At 40.9% G+C, this 20,626-nt stretch overlaps 2 protein-coding genes across 3 annotated transcripts in view; one reads left to right on the forward strand and one right to left on the reverse strand.

The window, feature by feature from the left end:
• Nucleotides 1-3,676, reverse strand: part of STK32A (serine/threonine kinase 32A) — a 133,946-nt gene extending 130,270 nt beyond the window's left edge. The window contains exon 1 of the mRNA XM_006069396.4: nt 3,212-3,676. The gene's annotated coding sequence lies outside the window, so the exon portion shown is untranslated. The remainder of the gene's footprint in view (nt 1-3,211) is intronic.
• The window catches only part of PPP2R2B (protein phosphatase 2 regulatory subunit Bbeta), a 704,283-nt gene that overhangs the window by 42,215 nt on the left and 641,442 nt on the right, over nt 1-20,626 (forward strand). The window lies entirely within an intron of this gene.

The raw sequence follows: 20,626 nt of genomic DNA on the forward strand, positions 1-20,626 counted from the left end.
CAAGAGCCAAGAGGGAAATGCAAATGAATGAGCTGGACCAGGTGGAAGATATTAGTGCCTGCTGGGACACTGGCGACCTGCGAAATCCAGCCTCCATCAAAAAGATTGTTGCTAAAGTGCAAACACAGGCCCTGGGGCCAGATCTTTAGGTCTACCCTGCAAAAGGATAAAAACCTAGATTTTATATAAAACAATAATTAAAAGTTCATATCAGCCATATGACTTGAGCATATCTCATGCATGGGACAAATACGGCTCATCAGTTCAGTTCAGTGACTCGGTTGTGTCTGACTCTTTGAGACCCATGGACTGCAGCATGCCTGTCCCTGTCCATCACCAACTCCTGAACCTGCTCAGGCTCATATCCATTGAGTCGGTGATGCCATCCTACCATCTCATCCTCTGTCATTCCCTTCTCCTCCTGCCTTCAATCTTTCCCAGCATCAGGGTCTTTTCCAATGAGTTGGCTCTCAGCATTAGGTGGCCAAAGTATTGGAGCTTCAGCTTCAGCATCAGTCCTTTCAATGAATATTCAGAACTGATTTCCTTTAGGATTGACTGGTTTGATCTCCTTGCAGTCCCAGGTACTTTCAAGAGTCTTCTCCAACATGAGACAATCTGTGTGAGGCAACTAGCACCATGCCTGGCACAGAATTTGCAAAGTATTAATATTAGCTATTGCTACTTTTATTAGTGCAATATTTCCTTATCATGTATTATTTTTTAATATGACACCTGTTGATTTCCTCTTGAACTTTTTGCACATGACAGGACTACAAGTTAGAGTCAGAATAGAATAAAGTGTCCCAAGTGAACCTGGACTAAGGATGAGTAATTGAAAAGGAATTTGAGTAGCCCCTATGCAAATCTAGAAGAAAAGCTCCTTTTCCTATTAGAGGAAATGTAAGTAAAGCCTTCATTTGGAAGGCAGACTCATTAAGGAAATGCTACTTTTCATAATGAAAGCCAACTGCTGGCAAAGTGCCTTCTGGACTTGAAAAAGCAGCATTAAATGGAGAGCAAAGACAGAGTCAGCAATTAGGAAGCAAGAGATTAAATAATATGGGGGAGGGGAGGGAGGGGCAGGAGGTAACAGGTGGCTGGAGGAAGCTCAGAGGGGATGATGGAGATGAGAGAGAGAGAACTCAACTGTATCTCTGGGCTACAAACAAAGGGCTTGTAATCCCTGAGGAAGAGGGTGAGGAAGAAGTGGGTGGGATACTCTTAGTATTTCCTTGCAGGCTAGGGAGAAGCAATGGAGTGCCCTGTGTGTTTCATTATTGCATTCAGAGTCCAGAATAAGTGGGGAATAGTAAAGGTTGAGCCACAGATGACATCAGAGAGGCTTAGTCCTAAAGAGAACATCAATTTTAAGGAGTTGTGATTGTTAATATTGCAGACAGGGGCTACATTCTCTTCAATTTTGTGAGTAAAACCTCAGTACACATAGCTTTCACACCACACTCCAAGCCTGCCACTCTTAGATTTTTCTTCACACCTCAGGCTTTTCTCAAGTAGCCCATCTTCCCACAACACAAAGTGTACTAAGCACTGACCCTGTAAGTTGTCAGGTCAGAAACAGAAAGAGGGATATGATCACAATTTGCCATATTTCCGAGTTCTGTCCTGATGTGCAGACAATTTTGTTTACCAAAGATCCAGTGATGTTCTTTAGTGTAGGAAGAAAATATGTAAACAGAGAACCATTCTTGTTTGGGGGATGGGCAGAAGACTTGGCCTATAGGGTTGTAGCTTATCCATTGTGTTTAATACACCCAATCCTGTCTAGAATCATCTTTCTCTTTTTTCCCCCTTTGTAGATAACCAAACTGGTAACTTTCCCTCATATCCAGAAAGAAATCAACTTTTTCCTAGCAGGCAAATGGAGACACATCTTTTCCATTCCACTGAACAGGGCCCAGAAGAGCTACAGGCCTTTCCTACCAACCCCCACACCCTTTCCTGACCTGATATTAACTCTGCAGTGTTACATAAGCATCATTTTGAGATATCAAGGGGGCAGTCACCACCCATGGAAACGAACATCCTAGACAGAAAATATAAAAGAAACAGCAATGTGTCTTATTAAGGAAATCAAGGAGTTTCTAGATTCTCCCTAGACCTGGCCACTTATCAGATTATTAACTGTAGACAGTGTTTGACCTTTGGCCTATACTTTGGGAGGAGGTCAACAGGTGAGCTGCTCGAAGCAGCTCAGGCTCCCTAGGTAAAGAGGTGTCTTCTTCAGGAAGAACCTATGCTGTGATGCAAGAAAGGTGTAACTTCTGATAGAACCGTCTAGTTTTATTCCCACAGGATATGCACAGACATAACTTATTTTGTTTGCATCTGAACAACAAAACTGCTTAAATGGAGGCAAATTTAGAAACACAAGAAAGAAAGAAAATATCCTGGAAAAGATCCAAGTTAACATCACTTGCAGTTAACTATTATTTATAATTCATCAACTTTTGCTTTATCATTTTTATATATTAAAACCTATAGGAAAAGTTTTTCCACCTCAATCTTCAGGCCAAATTCATTCCCTTTCATACTTCCCCCAAACAGCTGCAATTATGACTGTGATTGTATACATTTTACAGACTACTTTCTGTGATTTTACACACATAACGTGTCTTTTAAAATGTCACCTAAGTGACATCAGACAGGTATATTTTGCATCTTACTGATCATTACCATTACATGTGCTATCTGCTAGTATAATGTAGATTATACATTATACAGTTCTGATTTCTGCTTTTTAAGTGCTGCATAGCAGTCCACTGTATGACTCCATGGCACTTGGTATAAAACCATTCCAATTCTTCAGCTTTGGGGCAGGTGTGTGTGTGGGGGAGGGGGCGGCAGGGGTGGGGGGAATTCTGGTGGAGATGAAGCCAGCCATCAAAGGCAATGTTGGCTTGTTTTGAGGCTGGATAAGAGTAACAAGCAGAAATATTGATACCTCCCACACTTACCCCAGCAAATGTTTATTGAAGTCTGTCTGTGTCTCTACCTGAGCCAGAGGCTGGTGGACAAAGTGGGGTACACATTTCTAAGAAGCTAGGAATGGTCCCTATCAGCTTGTGGTGGGTCATCCCGACTGCCTGCTTTTGTCTTCTTTCTCTTTCCTTTCAACTTCCTAGTTTCCCACCAGTGATCTTAGTATGCAGGTTTATTTAAAAGGAAAAAGATCTAGAGCATCACTCACCTAGCTCCGTTATCCTTTCACGCCTTCGGAGAAGCTCAGACTGGTGCTTCCACCCGGGGAACAGGAGCTAAAAGAACAACTCCGAGCAAGAGGAGTGAGCGGGGAATGGAACCTACCAGCCTGGGTGCCCCAGCGGCCGGTGTGAGCGCAGGGCTGGGCGGAGGCGGGCGGGCACCTGCGGCTGGGCTGCCGAGGGGTCCAAGCGCCAGCCGAGCACGCAGCTCCTCTGGGAGGGGTGGCTCCAGGGCGGAGGCCAGACGGCGGCCTGGCGGCCCCAGGCGCCCTGCTCCGCGGAAGCGGTCAGGCCGTCTCCTGGGTTCCGAGCTGCCCTGGAGGAAGGCGAGGAGGAGGACTGCGCGGTGGGGAGCTGGCGGCGGGGTTCCGCGGCGACTTGGCACGATCCTGAGCCGCCGGCAGGCAGAGCACGCCTGGACTTCCCGGACCGAGACCCGGTTCCCCTGAAGTGACCCCCTTCCCCGCGCAGGAAGCCCAGGCGGCACCGGGGAGGAAAGTGGATGTGGGAATGGCAGATTCTTAGACTTCCTAAGGGATGTTACGAAGATCCAAGAGAAGGTTGAGAATTTTATAGATTCTGACCTGCAGGATCGTCTAACGATTCCGGTTTCACAGATTTCCCCGTTTCACAGCTGGGGAAATTGAGACACTGAGAAGGAAAATGCTTGTCCAGTGTAACAGAATTAATGGAGAGAACCTTTTCTAGACCCGGATCTCTTGGCTCCCCGAGGCCCCGTGTTTAACCTCAGTCCCACTCGAAGTTTCTTTGTTCTCTTCCATGGTAGCTCCCTCTACCACCTCTCTGTAATAATCAACACGCTTGAAATAACTTAACGTTTTCCCTCTGACTCAGGAGTCACACACAGTTAAGCCATTGGAGAATTGACACATAGGTTTCTTTTCTTTATTTTCTTTTATTTTTTGGGATTTTGAAGATCCCCTGGAGAAGGGTATGGCAACCCACTCCAGTATTCTTGCCTGGAGAATCCCATGGACAGAGGAGACTGGTGGGCTACAGTCCATGGGGTCCTGAAGAGTCAGACAGGACTGAGTAACTTACACTTTCACTTTCCATAGTTGCTTTACTGTATATAAAATAGATAACTCCTGGCACATAGGTTTCTTACTGAAATGACCAGGGTGTGAGAAGGTGGTCAGTGGTGAGGCAGGGAGACCAGAGGGTGTAGGTCTAGTCTAAGAGTGGGTTGGAAACAGTTTATATTCAAGTCAAGCGTTCCCCTGCAATGTGAAAATGCCAGCTCTGTGTTGCCAAAAATTCAGATTTTAAAAGAGAAGCTAGAAATGAGAACTTCTGTGTGAAATCTCCCGTCATTTATAAACATTGGCAAATTTTTAAAATGTTTAAAAACTATGTTGGTCCAACAAAATGTCTGTGGCTGAAATGTATTTTTTTCAGACTCCACTTTTTAAAATTTATCTAGATATAAAATTGCACAGAGTCCTGGAACCACCTTGAGGTTCAGTTTAGTTCAGTTCAGTCGCTCAGTCATGTCCAACTCTTTGCAACCCCATGGACTGCAGCATGCCAGGCTTCTCTCTCCATCACCAGCTCCCAGAGCTTACTCAAACTCATGTCCATTAAGTCAGTGATGCCATCCAACTATCTCATCCTCTGTTGTCCCCTTCTGCTCCTGCCTTTAATCTTTCCCAGCATCAGGTCTTTCCCAATGAGCCAGTTCTTTGCATCAGGTGGCCAAAGAATTGGAGTTTCAGCTTTGGCATCAGTCCTTCCAGTGAGTATTCAGGACTGATCTCCTTGCAGTCCAAGGGACTCTCAAGAGTCTTCTCCAATACCACTCATGGGTACAGTCTATCCTAGGAATGTAAAACTTGACCTAACCTTGAACTTCAACTGGCCTACTCTCTCCTTTGACAGTGGAGGTCTTGAGGAAGGAATTTCCTAAAACCCAAACAGTGAGTTGGAGGCAGAACTCTGTAGAAATTTACTTTATATTGCCAGCTCCTTATGAAAACCTGTTTGAGAGAGGATCATATGATGTAGCTGAACATTTAAAGTGGAATTTTGGTCAATTTCCAAAACAGGACAATCCAATTTAGAAAAAAGAAATTTTTTTAAGAATTTATTTTGGAGGAGGGCATGTTATTTTTAAGGCACAAATCAGACACCTGACTGAAAATACATTGTTTTTACATAACAGCTGGTAGTTTCCAAAATACTTTTGATTGTCTTCATGGCATTAGAGGGGCAGTACAGACTTATTGGACCTATATTATTATCAGCCTGTCTCCACTAGAAGATAACAATATCCATTTTATCACTGAGAAAACTGAGGTTGCAACAAAGTGGGCTGCGACTAGAACAGAAGTCTCTGGAAGTCTCTTTTGGTGACGGTTAGTATAATGAGCTTTGGAGTTTCCAGTTTTAGTAACGGGTGTAAAGCTTATTGCTATCAGCTATGATTGATGGAGGATTAAATGAAATAATATATATAAAGCAGCATAGTATTCTTGCCTGGGGAATCTCATGGACAGAGGAAACTGGCAGGCTACAGTCCATGGGTTGGAAAGAGTTGGACATGACTGAGCGACCAAGCACAAGGAACACAGAGTAAGCACTCAGAAACTGGCCACTTTAAGGCTGTCATTTTAATTAGCAGGCTGCCAGATTCTGCCCCAGTACTTTGCAGATATCTTTTGGCTTCCAGTGTGAAGCAGTGGTTGGGACGATCCCTTGGAGTAGGAAATGGCAGCCCACTCCAGTATTCGTGCCTGGAAAATTTCATGGAGAGAGGAGCCTAGAGTGCTACAATCCATGGGGTCCCAAAGAGTTGGACACGACTGAGTACACATGGTTTGTAAATATTTTTTTTTGTCAGTACAGTAACTTTTTTTTAAAACTACTCATCGGTCCTAATGTATTTAGTCATGTAAAGGCTTGGCATACCCTGGGTTTTATAGAAAAAATATTGATCCTTATTCTTGTATCATATATAGTCTATCAAATGCAGACCTGTTTCAAAGAGCTGATTGTGTTTTAACCTTTTCTTTACTCATTCACTCATATTCTCTTGTCCTTATTCCTATCTTAAAGCTGTTTAAGGAGACTGCCATCAAGCAGTTAGTCGCTAGAGTCGGACAGGACTGAGCGACTTCACTTTCACTTTTCACTTTCATGCATTGGAGAAGGAAGTGGCAACCCACTCCAGTATTCTTGCCTGGAGAATCCCAGGGACGGGGAAACCTGATGGGCTGCTGTCTATGGGGTCGCACAGAGTCGGACATGACTGAAGCGACTTAGCAGCAGCAGCAGCAGCAGCAGAGAGATTAACCCAGCCAGATACTTTTATGATCTTTGGAGCCCCCTCGTGGATAAGAGAATGAAGTGACCAGTAAACCAGTGAGGAAGTCTTGTCCAGACAGATTCCCAGAATTTTTTTGTTTAATGTTTTTTTTTTTTTTATTATTGTGGTAAAAGTCACATACTATAGAACACACTGTTTTAACCATATTTAAGTATTCATTTCATCGGCACTAAGTACATTGACATTATTGTACAACTCTCACATCCTCCTCCTCCTTAATTTTTCCTAAACTGAAGCTCTCTCCCCATTAAACATTATTAAGTCCCCATTCCCTCCCCACCACCCTACCACCCCAGACCCCTGGCATCCTCCAGTATATTTCTGACTTTCTGAATTTGACTATTCTATTCTAGGTACATTGTATAAGTTAGATATCCAGAATTTTTTTTTTAAAAACATGCTTTTTTTGAGTCATGGCTTATAACACAAACACTAAAACTGCACCAACCCAACCATGACATTTTTGGCTTGAAGCTGTCCACTGGGTTCCACCACATTGATAATAAAGTGACACTTTTTTTTGCCAGTAGGTAAAACCTTATTGCACTCATCTCACACGCTAGTAAAGTAACGCTCAAAATTCTCCAAGCCAGGCTTCAGCAGTATGTGAACTGTGAACTTCCAGATGTTCAAGCTGGTTTTAGAAAAGGCAGAGGAACCAGAGATCAAATTGCCAACATCCTCTGGATCGTCAAAAAAGCAAGAGAGTTCCAGAAAAACATCTCTTTCTGCTTTATTGGTTATGCCAAAGCCTTTGACTGTATGGATTACCACAAACTGTGGAAAATTCTTCAAGAGATGGGAATACCAGACTATGTGACCTGCCTCTTGAGAAATCTGTATGCAGGTCAGGAAGCAACAGTTAGAACTGGACATGGAACAACAAGACTGGTTCCAAATAGGAAAAGAAGTACGTCAAGGCGTATATTGTCACCCTGCTTATTTAACTTATATGCAGAGTACATCATGAGAAATGCTGGACTGGATGAAGCACAAGCTGGAATCAAGATTGCTCGGAGAAATATCAACCTCAGATATGCAGATGACACCACCCTTATGGCAGGAAGTGAATAAAAACTAAAAAGCCTCTTGATGAAAGTGAAAGAGGAGAGTGAAAAAGTTGGCTTAAAGCTCAACATTCAGAAAACTAAGAACATGGCATCCGGTCCCATCACTTCATGGGAAATAGATGGGGAAACTGTGGAAACAGTGTCAGACTTTATTTTTGGGCTCCAAAATCACTGCAGATGGTGATTACAGCCATAAAATTGAACAATGCTTACTCCTTGAAAGTAAAGTAATGACCAACCTAGACAGCATATTGAAAAGCAGAGACATTACTTTGCCAACAAAGGTCCATCTAGTCAAGGCTATGGTTTTTCCAGTGGTCATGTATGGATGTGAGAGTTGGACTATAAAGAAAGCTGAACACCGAAGAATGGATGCTTTTGAACTGTGGTATTGGAGAAGACTTTTGAGAGTCCCTTGGACTGCAAGGAGATCCAACCAGTCCATCCTAAAGGAGATCAGTCCTGAGTGTTCATTGGAAGGACTGATATTGAAGCTGAAACGCCAATACTTTGGCTACCTGATGTGAAGAGCTAACTCATTGGAAAAGACCCTGATGCTGGGAAAGATTGAAGGCAGGAGGTGAAGGGGACGAAAAAGGATGAGATGTTTGGATGGCGTCACTGACTTGATGGACATGAATTTGGGTAAACTCCGGAAGTTAGTGATGGACAGGGAGGCCTGGTGTGTTGTGGTCCACGGGGTCGCAAAGAGTCGGACACGACTGAATGACTGAACTAAACTGAAAACCTTATACTGTCCATTCCCTGCCAGTTGTTCCAACTTCATCTAGGGCCAGTCACTCCAGTGATCATGGCTTTCTGTAGCACATGCTGAGATTGTCCCCACCAGGACACTTGAACGGCTATTGTTCATGCATGGACATGGTTCTGAACTCCTTATCAGTCAGCTCTCAGTTCACCTTTCTCTAATTGAGAGAAACCTTCCCTCAACTTCTTACCTGAAGTTGTTTCCCTGTCACTTTCTCCATTCCCCACCACACTAATTTCTTCCATCTTATCACTTATCATAACCTATGATTAATTTGCTCATGTAAATTCCTTGCTATGCTTTCCCCCATTGAACCCAGGCCCTGCAAGGGAAAGAATAGTATCTGTCTTATCTACTTATCTACCATTATACATTAAATGCTGAACCAGTGTTTGATAAATAGATTGTATTTAATTATATACTTTTTCATCATTCTTTTTATTAATTTTTATTAATAAATGCTCATTTAAAAATTTTTATGCAGTACAGTGTTGTGTTGGTTTCTGCCATATAACAGTATAAATCAGCCCTAAGTATACACATGTCCCCTTCCTCTACAGCGTTCCTCCCACCCCCACCCCTTTCCACCCCTCTAGGTTGTCAGAGAGCATCAGGTTGAGCTCCCTGTGTTATAGAGCAACTTCTCAATAGCTATCTATTTTAGATATGGTAATATACATGGTTCAATTCATCATTCTTTTTATTTCTTAGTCCAGGAGGAAAATATAAAAAAGATAGATTACCTGTCAAAGCAGTAACCATTCAGGATGTAAATGGACCTTTCAGTTCAGTTCAGTCACTCAGTCGTGTCCAACTCTTTGTGACCCAATGAACCGCAGCACACCAGGCCTCCCTGTCCATCACCAATGCCAGGAGTTCACCCAAACCCATGTCCATTGAGTCAGGGATGCCATCCAACCATCTCGTCCTCTGTCGTCCCCTTCTCCTCCTGCCCCCAATCCTTCCCAGCATCAGGGTCTTTTCCAATGAGTCAGCTCTTCGCATCAGGTGGCCAAAGTATTGGAGTTTCAGCTTCAGCATCAGTCCTTCCAATGAACACCCAGGACTGATCTCCTTTAGGATGGACTGGTTGGATCTCCTTGCAGTCCAAGGGACTCTCAAGAGTCTTCTCCAACACCATACTTCAAAAGCATCAATTCTTTGGCGCTCAGCTTTCTTTATAGTCCAACTCTCACATCCATACATGACCACTGGAAAAACCATAGCATTGACTAGACGGACCTTTTGGGCCATATTTAAAACCGACAAAGACAAGTAAGACATGACAGCTGGACGCGAGGATTTTGTGGTTTGGATGGAAGTGTAGCCACAACCTGAGATTGATAGGTGTCCAGTGGGAGCCCCTGGAGAACACTGGTTACCTTTGGCTGAAGGTGCCAGAAGTTTCTGTAACGTTTGATCAGTGTCTTGAAGGATGAATGGAGTGTTGTTAGAGGGAGAGCAAGGCATTCCAGATCTGTAGACTGGAGGCATAAAAAGCATAGTTTTATGGGAGACATAGAAAAGATTTAGTGTGACTGGTGAGTAAGGAGTAAGTAAGTATAGTGGGAGTAAGAGAGGATGGAAGAAAGTTCTGAAGAACCAAATACACTATGGAAAAGAGCTTGAAGTTTAAACATAATGGCTGCGGAAAGCGCTCAGATGTGTCAGGCAGGAAAATGGACCCTTTAGAGTTGAATTTTAGTATGATTGCTCTACCCTCTCCACATAAGACAAAACTTGATTTTCTTTTGGTCTGATATGCAAATTATTCTGTTACTAAAAGGATAAGTTCTCTCTTGTAACAATAAGAAAATTCTCCTTAGTTTTCAAATAAATCATCAGATCCTAGCATAGTGCTTCAAATTTCAGGAGTTCTCAAATATTTGTTGAATGCATTTAATGTTCAGTTTTTCCTGGTTTGTCCACTTCTACCAATTTAATCACTTGTAGAAACTCTGTGTAGTAGCCTGAAGTTTTCTTTTAGCTACTATCTTTGCAAAGACCCTCCATTTTATTTCTGAGTTTCATGAAATGAGTGACATTTGTAGTTTCTAAATGGCCTTTACAAATTCTGTTACCTCAAGTTCACAATTTCTTTTAACAACCCATTCCTGCAGGTTTTATCATTTGTGTGCAGTGGGACCAGCATCATGCTAGCAGCTGGAGACACAGAGCTAAGTAGGGCACCCCTGTTCTTGAGGAGCAAGCCCTTGAGTGAGTGATACAATACGTATCACACTGTCTTCACCACTCTGCCTGTGAGCTTGGCATGGTTTAACTGAGGTAGAGGGAAACAATAGGATGTAATGGGAACATTTTATATTTATTGTCGTAAATAAAAAGATAGACATAGTATCAAATAGTTTCCTCATATGTGCTTACTTGAAAATAAATAACTGAAAAAGAGAAAGAGAGGGAAAATGGGTGAGTTAAAACATGTAAGAAATAAACAGTCGTGGTGCCTACTGTGTATCCCCATTTGTGGGCTCATTTATTCCACAGCATTCACTGAGGCATGAATAATTTAACTCTCCCCCAGAGAACGTGCACAGGAGAGTGTTGTTGATGAGAAACAAATTTTGTTCGTGTCTGGCAGATCTGGGTTTGTGTCTTGAGTTCACCATCCAAAGCTTCATGCCCTTGTGCAGTTGTTTAGACTCAGAGTCTTTGTTTCTTGATCTGTGCAACATGGATGCTCGTAGTACATATTCCCAATGAGGATGGCAATGAATAAGTGAGAAAATGTACGAAAGCACTTTTTGCCATGCTTAGTGCAGAGAGATACCTAATAATTACATTATTATTATTACTACACCAGATCTCTCTCTTTTGTACAAAAAGTGTGAAAGAATGCCCATCTCACTCCACTCTCCTCAGCACTGTTGGTTTGGAAAGATCATTATGGGGAGACCTGGTTACAAAACTGAACGTAATAGATACGTATTCTTAGGAGCACATCATCTACTCAAACTTCAGGCAAATGAGTTGGCAATTTCAAGTCTAGGGTAATTGGGACATGGTAACAGAAGTTAGCGTGCTTTGTGAGTACATATAATAAATGAAGTACGTGGTCTAATCTAGGCGTGGCAACAAAGGTGTCACAGGAGTGTAGTAGTCAAGTTCAGTCCTGAGGTAGAGTACACAGTGGTTGTGCAAAGGGAAGGCGAAAAGAGTGCTTCAGCCCAAGAGAACAGCATGTGCAAAGCTGTGTGGGCAAGAGGGTGGGTTGTGTTCAAGGAAACCAAGGAGCTTCGGTGTGGCCAGGTTGAGAAGGAAGAAACACAGAGAAAACAGCAAGCGCAGTGCCCTGCATGTGACCGAGGTGGCATGCACTCGTGTCACCTCATCTAGTCTGCACGACAAACCCATACATCTGTGCTGCTGTGTTCTGTCTTCAGAAAATAGAAACTCAAACTGTTTCAAGCAAGTTTCCCAAACTCCCAGCTCCGGTTTACTACAAAGTCAGCATCCTTCCCACTACACCGTAGGCACTATAGGCTGCTTCTCTGTATGGCGTGTGTGTATGTGTGCCTGTGTAGATACCTGTGTGTGGCACAATTTTAATCCCTTCTTCTATATCATAAATACAATCATCAGAAATATAGCCTTAAAGAGAGTGCATGCTCATAAAGTTGTTTTTAAGCCGGAAGATTTCAACCTGGCTTTTCTTTCTTTAAAAATAAGTTTGTTTATTTTTAATTGGAGGACAATTGCTTTACAATATTGTATTGGTTTCTGCCACACATCAACATGAATCAGCCACAGGTATACATATGTTCCTTCGTTTTGAACCTCCCTCCCACCTCCCACACCATCCAAGCCCTTCAGCATGACACAAATTCACAATGATGTATTTCAGGTGAATTCCAAGTGTGAAATACACGAGTACTTAAAGTTCATATGGTTTCAGTGAAAATCCAAGAAAGGGACTTATTATCCTTCGTTACATATCCCTTGTTGTAAGGAGCAAGAAATAAAGATAATGATGATGGTAATGAAAGAAAAGAAGAGAAATAGATTAAAACTACTAATGGGAATTCCCTGGTGGTCCAGTGGTTAAGATTTCACCTTCCAGTACAGGGGGTGTGGATTCAATTCTTGGTACGGGAACCAAGATCCCACATGCCCCACCCCCCAAAAAACCAAAGCATAAAAGAGAAACAATATTGTAACAAATTCAATAAAGACTTAGAAAAGTGGTTCACAGTAAAAAAAATCTTAGAAAAATAAACTAAAACTAATAATACATATTTATTTATCATTTTTATGTGCCAAGCACTGAACTCAGTACTTTATTTGCATCCTCTCAATGCTACCAAGGCCAATTTTCAGTTGTGAATACTAGGACTTTAAGTGGTCAGATAGTTGGCCCAGAGTCACAGGACAGAAGCCCAAGTAGTCTGACCTCAAGGTCTGTGCCTTTCACCACTGTAGATGTTTTCTTCTGTGTGTGTGTGTGTGTGTTCAGCCACTAAGCTAAGTCATGTCTAGCTCTGTGACCTTATGGATGATAGCCCACCAGGTTCCTTTGTCCATGGAATTTGCTAGGCAAGAATACTTGAGTGGGTTGCCATTTCCTTCTCCAGGGGATCTTCCTGACTCAGAGATCGAACCGAGGTCTTTTGCGTCTCCTGCATTGGCAGGGGGGTTCTTTGATGCTGCACTACCTGGGAATCCTTTCTTCTTCTGTATGATAATCTTAAATCTGGATTTAGCATACTGGAGCTCCGTTGTCTCCTGAAACACTGATTGGGTTTAGCTCTGAATCTGTGAAGACATCATTGGCCCCTGCCTCAGATCAGACTTCCCATCTGTGAAATGAAGAAGTTGGACTGAGTTGTTTTTGTTGTCCCTTCTAGTCCTGTTTGTTATTCTGTGATTGTGGAACATGTTCCATGACCTAGCTAGAGCGACCAATGAACACTGCCCAGGACTTTAAGTGTTACTGAGATGTGGAAATTTCAGTCTAGGGCAAACACAGACTGTTGATTACCTATTAGAGTGCCTGCTACTTTGACCTCACTATTCTGGGCACAAACAGTTTTTGGAGAGTTCTCTGAACTCCTTTGAACTGGGACTACTTGTTTCTTAGATAAGCTCTTCAAGAACTGGAGAGGAGAGTAGATTATTGAGAGGGACAGGGCCTGCTTTCTCCCAGGCATCCTATGCTTGAGTTGTTAGGATAGTTTCACCTTCTTTTCCTTTTACTTCAAAATTGTGGGTTAGTTTGTTTTGCAAATTTGCCTTTGCACTGACACATTAGGAGTGCACATTGACAAGAAAGTTCAGTTCAGTCGCTCAGTCATGTCCGACTCTTTGCGACCCCATGAACGACACCACACCAGGGCTCCCTGTCCATCACCAACTTCTGGAGTCCACCCAAACCCATGTCCATTTAGTTGGTGATGCCCTCCAACCATCTCATCCTCTGTTGTCTCCTTCTCCTCCTGCCCTCAATCTTTCCCAGCATTGGGGTCTTTTCAAATGAGTCAGCTCTCCACATCAGGTGGCCAAAGTATTGGAGTTTCAGCTTCAACATCAGTCCTTCCAATGAACACCCAGAACTGATCCCCTTTAGGATGGACTGGTTGAATCTCCTTGCAGTCCAAGGGACTCTCAAGAGTCTTCTCCAACACCACAGTTCAAAAGCATCAATTCTTCGGTGCTCAGCAAATTGTATTTCAGCAAATGAGATGTTTCTTTTCTCATATATGGAGAAATGATCAGCTCCAAAATCCTTTAAAAGAAGAAAAATTTCATTAGTAAAAATTATAGAAAGCAATTAGGTTCTGAACTAATAAAACGTTGACTTCCATTTATTTGTTGTCATTCAGTTGCTAAGTCATCTCTGACTCTTTGCAACCCCATGGACTGCAGTGTGCCAGGCTCCTCTGTCCTCCACTATGTCTCAGAGTTTGCTCAAATTCGTGTTCATTGAGTTGGTGATGCTATCTAACCATCTTATCCTCTACCATCCCCTTATCCTTTTGTCTTCAATCCTTCTCAGCATCAAGGTCTTTTCCAGTGAGTCGGCTTTTCACGTCAGGTGGCCAAAGTATTAGAGCTTCAGCATCAGTCCTTCCAATGAATGTTCAAGATTGATTTCTTTTAGGATTGACTGGTTTGATCTCCTTGCTGTCCAAGAGACTCTCAGTCTTTTCCAGCACCATGATTCTATTCTTCAGTGTTCAGATCTTCTTTATGGTCCAACTCTCACATCTGTTCATGACTACTGAAAAACCATCACTTTGACTGTATGGACCTTTGTTGGCAAAGTGATATCTCTGCTTTTGAATATGCTGTCTAAGTGTGTCATAGCTTTTATTCTGAGGAGCAAGAGTCTTTTAATTTCATGGCTGCAGTCATCATCCACAGTGATTTTGGAGCCCCCAAAAGTAAAATCTGTCACTGCTTCCACTTTTTTCCCTTCTATTTGCCATGAAGTGATGGGACCGGATTCCATGATCTTAGTTTTTTGAATGTTGAGTTTAAGCCAGCTTATTCAGTGTTCTCCTTCACCCTCATCAAGAGGCTCTTTAGTTCTTTGCTTTCTGCCACTAGAGTTGTATAATCTGCATATCTGAGGTTGTTTATGTTTCTCCTGGCAGTCTTGTGATTCATCCAGCCTGGCATTTCACATGATGTACTCTGCATTGAAGTTAAATAAGCAGCATGACAACATACAGCCTTGTCTTACTCCTTTCTCAATTTTGAACCAGTCAGTTGTTCCATGTCCAGTTCTGACTATTGCTTCTTGTCCCACATACTTATATTGATAGTTAGTATTAAATAGTTTTCAGTTTGCATAAACCAAAGTTTAATCAGAAGCAAAATTCTACTTAAGTTTGCATGATTTATTGCAGACTCAAACACTTGTAAGCATATCATTAATCAATTAAAAAGGATTATCATATTAATGTGAAATATAAATATCACTGGGCATGCTTTCATTTAGAGTATTTTTCCCAATTCCTCTGCCATTCCTATGAGAGAAGGAACTTATTTTAGCTTCTGAATAGAAGATTAAATAGGTCATTTGTTTTATACAATTTAAAAATGTGACTAGTAAATAGTGAACAATTTGAAAAATAGAATGCATTCTGCCAAGACCCCCATAGTGTTCACTGAACTTATTTCTTAGCTGGATTATAAAATATAAATCTCATGTTAAATCTACATTTCAGTGGCCTCTTTCAGAGCACCTAATTTCATGTCAAATTCTCTGTAGCCCCCAATAAATTCCAGGTCTTTTTTATTTTTATGTTTGGTATTATTTTCTTATGGCAAATTTTTATTGCAAAATAATAAATGTAACAAAAATTTTATAATAAAATTCACCCTTTTAAAGTATGTCATAAGATGAGTTTTTGACAAATACATGCAGTCATGTTATGTTGCTTGCTCTTATTTTATCACCTCTGCTGTTAATACCAATTCTTTGACTTGACATTCAACCCACAATGTTCTCATCATACTTTAGTTTACATATTTTTTTTTACAAAGGATCACTTAGTAATTATTTTAGATTTTGTGGGACGTATACTCTCTGATACAACTGCAACTCTGTAGTGTAAAACAGTCATAGACAAAAATGTAAACAAATAACAGTGACTATTTTCCAATGAAACTTTATTTATGAGTACAAATATTAGTTACATGCAATTTTACATTTCACAAAATATTATTATTATTTGATTTTTTGGTGATTTAAATGTGTAAAATCCATTTTTATCTCTCAGGCTATACAAAAACAGGTGATGAGGTGGATTTGATCAATAGGCCTTAATTGTCTGACCCCTGCTATAATCTGTTGCTGTTGTTCAGTCACTAAATCATATTGGACTCTTTGTGACCCTGTGGACTAGGCTCCTCTGTCTCTGCTATCTCCTGGAGTTTACTCAAATTCATGTCCATCAAGTTGGTGATGCTATCTAACCATCTCATCCTTTACTACCCTCTTCTTTTGCCTTCAATCTTTTCCAGTATCAGGGTCTTTTGCAATGAGTTGACTCTTCAAGTCAGAAGTGGAGTTTCAGCATCAGTCCTTCCAATGAATATTAGGATGGACTGGTTTGATCTTGCTGTCCAAGGGACTCTCAAGAGTCTTCTCCAACACATAATCTAATGGGTCATAATATCAGAATTCAGTGTGAGGTCTAGTAAGCATCTCAACTAGTGCTTTCTTTCTTAAAATCATATATAAAATGAAACTAAAAACAGTAATGAAATCTAAGTTGTTTAAAAACATTATATGGAATGTCAGAGAATTTGTACTGGTTACCTGTAGTGGCTGTCTGGAGTGCTGTGTTGGGAAGAACTTTGAGGTCCAGTCTTGGTCAAATGAGAGAAAAATCATGTTGTGAATGATTGATTATGTCTGCCTTGAGTACTACAGTAGAATCACATCAGAGGGATATTTACTGTATGCAAAATTCTCCTGTTTGTGCTCTGCTAAAGAAGAGGGAAAAGAAAAGGTGGGCCAAAAAGATAGAAGTCAAGGTTGTGTGAATGAATGGTAGCTTGGGGATGAAGATGAAAACAAATAAATGAACAACTGAAATACCACAAGCTCTTCTGATTGGCTTCCACTCAGTGAGTATGTTCCTCTTTGTTTGAGAAGATGCGTAGCAAAGTCTTGTTCTCTCAGTCAGGAATATTCACCATACAGAGACACACTAGGGTTTAAAATACTTTATTTAAAAATTGCAACATCCCAAATGCAAGCCACTTACATAATCTAGTGTTCAATCAGAAAAATAAAAGAACTATGTTTCAAGAGAGAAAAATTTGGTTGTGTTGGATGTTTTGAAACATGTTTAGATCCAATATAGAACTTTCCCAAATGCAATTTTGACCTGCTGCATTTTTACCTTATGTGATGTACTTACAACCCAACCTTCTTGAAAGATGTGTCTCTGCTGTAGATCACAAATTTGACATTCTATCTTAAGCCCAAGGTAGAATTGAACATTAAAAACTCAGTTTTTAACTTTCTTGGTATCCTAACCCCCATAGGTATAAGTGTTTGAAGAACAGTCCAATGCTTAAGGAAGGATGCTGCCTTGTCACACTTGGGAGAAACTGAATCAATTCACCCTACTCTTTTGAAGTTAAGAATGACTTTCTAGAATGATGTCTTTACTCATTCTTCTCAGGCTTTTATATCTGGAGTAAATACATAGCAGGGCCAGAGACTATTCTTTACCTTTCTAATAACTTTATTGGGTGATCAATCCTTGAGTTTACCTTAATCATTCAAGTATCTCTACTAACTGTTCACCCTTGCAGCCTTCCTACAGAACAAATGGGATCGGACAAACAGGAGTTCAAGCAGTGATACTGAACTCCAGCAATATAAGCTCAGGCCCTTGCTCAGGGTCAACCTTGGTCTCTGCCTGATGGGCAGCCCAGGACCATATTGATACCAATTTACATAATCATGAGTCATGGCTGCCATTTTCCCATGCTCAACACTGCTTCTATTAAAGGGAAGTTGGTTACAGACAGAAAGGAAACATACAAAGGGCAAACACAAGCAAGAATTCTAAATATCATTCCTGCTTCCAATGCAAAGGATGTGGGTTTGATCTTGGCCAGGGAACAAAGATCCCACATACTGCACACAGTGGCAAAAAAAAATTATTCCTTTCTTTGTTCTCAATTTATTTATACTTCTGTAAATCCTTTGGAAAGTATAGAAGTGGCATATTCCAAGTACAGACTGAAGTGTTAATCAGAGATTAAAGATACTCGATTTCTATGCATCCTCTGCCTTGTTTGCTGGTTCTATTCAACATCTCTTATCTTTGGAATAAAGGAAGTACTGTATTTAGCTCTTTTGGCACAAGGGAGCTATTGAGGATAAATGATATACTCTGCTTCAGTATAATTCATCAGTTAATTATATTACCATGTAAAAATTATGATAAACATTATTGCTCCAACCATTATTTGTGGTTTATGACAGATAGGCTTATTTCCCCCCCAATTAGTTCTAATTTACCAGCAGATATCCTTTTTTTTCCTTACAGATTATAACTATCTGCTAAGTACATTCTTCCAAATGATTGGTTAGGCAAGAACAAAAAACCATTGCCTTTGCTGTATATTAACTAGATAATTGGCACAAATAATCCTTGTATTATAAATAGTTCTCTTTCATCCCAGATGCAACTAGAAAGTCAAAGAGAATAATGTGATAGATGAAGAGAAGGATTCTTTCCATTTTCTGGAGGGAACACAGTGCTGCCAGTGTTCACTTTTTTCCCTTTCATGATTTCCACTGACACAGCCCGATTGTGTGGCCCTGATAATTTTCCAAATATGTGAAAGATCATATTTTGTGTTGATAAAGTGACATGACAGCTCTCTCTTACAAACTTGAAAATTCAATACTTCCTAATTTGGGGGGGGAAAGTTAATGCTATACAGGTCAAAGTAAATGTCTTTCTAAAATTTTAGTGTTAATGCTTTTTTATTGTGGTAAAAAAAACACACAGTATATGAGATCACCCTCTTAACAAAATTTTAAGTGAAAATACAGTATTGATCGGTGGGAGCACAAGTACAGTGACTCTCTAGCACATTTACAGCCCTCATGACTGAAACCTGATGTACATTGCATAGCTGCTCTCCACTGTTCCCACTCAGTACATGGCAACCAGTATTTTATTTTCTGCTTCAATGAGTTTAGCTACTTTAGATACGTTATATTAGTGAAATCATGCAATATTTGTCCTCTCTGTCCTTATTTTACTTAACATAATGTCTTTAAAGTTCACTCATTTTGTAGTATATGAAAATTTTTTTTATGACTGAATAATATTCCAGGGTATGCACTTTTTAAAAATCCATTCATCTGTCACTGGACATTAGGTTGCATTCATGTCCTGACTATTTTGTATAATGCTGCAATGTACATGAGAGGGCAAATATCTCTTCAAGATCCTGATTTCAGTTCCTATGTATAAATACCCATAAATTAGAATTGTTGAATCATATAATAATTCTATTTTTAGTTTTTTTGAGGAAACACGGTACTGTTTTCTATAGTGGCTACTCTATAAAAATTCCAGTTTTTCCACATCCTTATTAACATGGTATTTTCTGGGTTCTTTTAGTCAAGTAGGCCTTAGGAAGCATCACTATGAACAAAGCTAGTGGAGGTGATCGAATTCCAGTTGATCTATTTCAAATCCGAAAAGATGAGGCTGTTAAACAATGGAAACAGAGATTTTATATTTTCTTGGGCTCCGAAATCACTGCAGATGGCAACTGCAACCATGAAATTAAAAGATGCTTGCTCCTTGGAAGAAAAGCTTTGACCAACCTAGACAGCATATTAAAAAGCAGAGATCCATCTAGATCTACATCCATCTAGATGGACAAAGGTCCATCTAGTCAAAGCTATGGTTTTTCCAGTAGTCATGTATGGATGTGAGAGTTGGACTATAAAGAAAGCTGAGTGCTGAAGAATGGATGCTTTTGATCCGTGGTATTAGAGAAGACTCGAGAGTCCCTTGGACCACAAGGAGATCCAACCAGTCCATCCTAAAGCAATTCAGTCCTGAATATTCATTGGAAGGACTGAGGCTGAAGCTGAAACTACATTACTTTGACCACTTGATGTGGAGAACTGACTCATTGGAAAAGACCCTGATGCTGGGAAAGATTGAAGGCAGGAGGAGAAGGGGACGACAGAGAATGAGATGGTTGGATGCATCACCAACTCGATGGACATGAGTCTGAGCAAGTTCCAGGAGTTGGTGATGGACAGGGAAGCTGGGTGTGCTGCAGTCCACTGGGTCGCAAAGAGTCAGACTGGACTGAGCGACTGAACTGACCTGATCCTAGCAGGTATGAGGTGCTAACTCATTGTGTTTTACGTGTGTGCTCAGTGGTGTCTGACTCTTTGCGACCCCCCAGGCTGCTCTCCCCATGGGATTATCCATGCAAGAATAGGGGAGTGGGTTGCCATTCCCTTCTCTATTGTGGTTTGGATTTGCATTTTTCTGATGATTAGCGGTATTGGTCCTTCTCTTTGTTGGGAGATTTTGATTACTGACTCAATACCTTTTTTAGTTATAGGTGTGTTTACACTTTTTATTTCTTTGTGATTCAGTCTTGACAGATTGTGTGTTTCTAGAAATTTATCCATATCTTCCAGACTATCTAGTTTCTTGATATGTAATTGTTCACCGTAATCTAATTCTTT

This window comes from Bubalus bubalis, chromosome 9, assembly GCF_019923935.1.
Source record: "Bubalus bubalis isolate 160015118507 breed Murrah chromosome 9, NDDB_SH_1, whole genome shotgun sequence".
In the NCBI taxonomy this organism is placed as follows: Eukaryota; Metazoa; Chordata; class Mammalia; order Artiodactyla; family Bovidae; genus Bubalus; species Bubalus bubalis.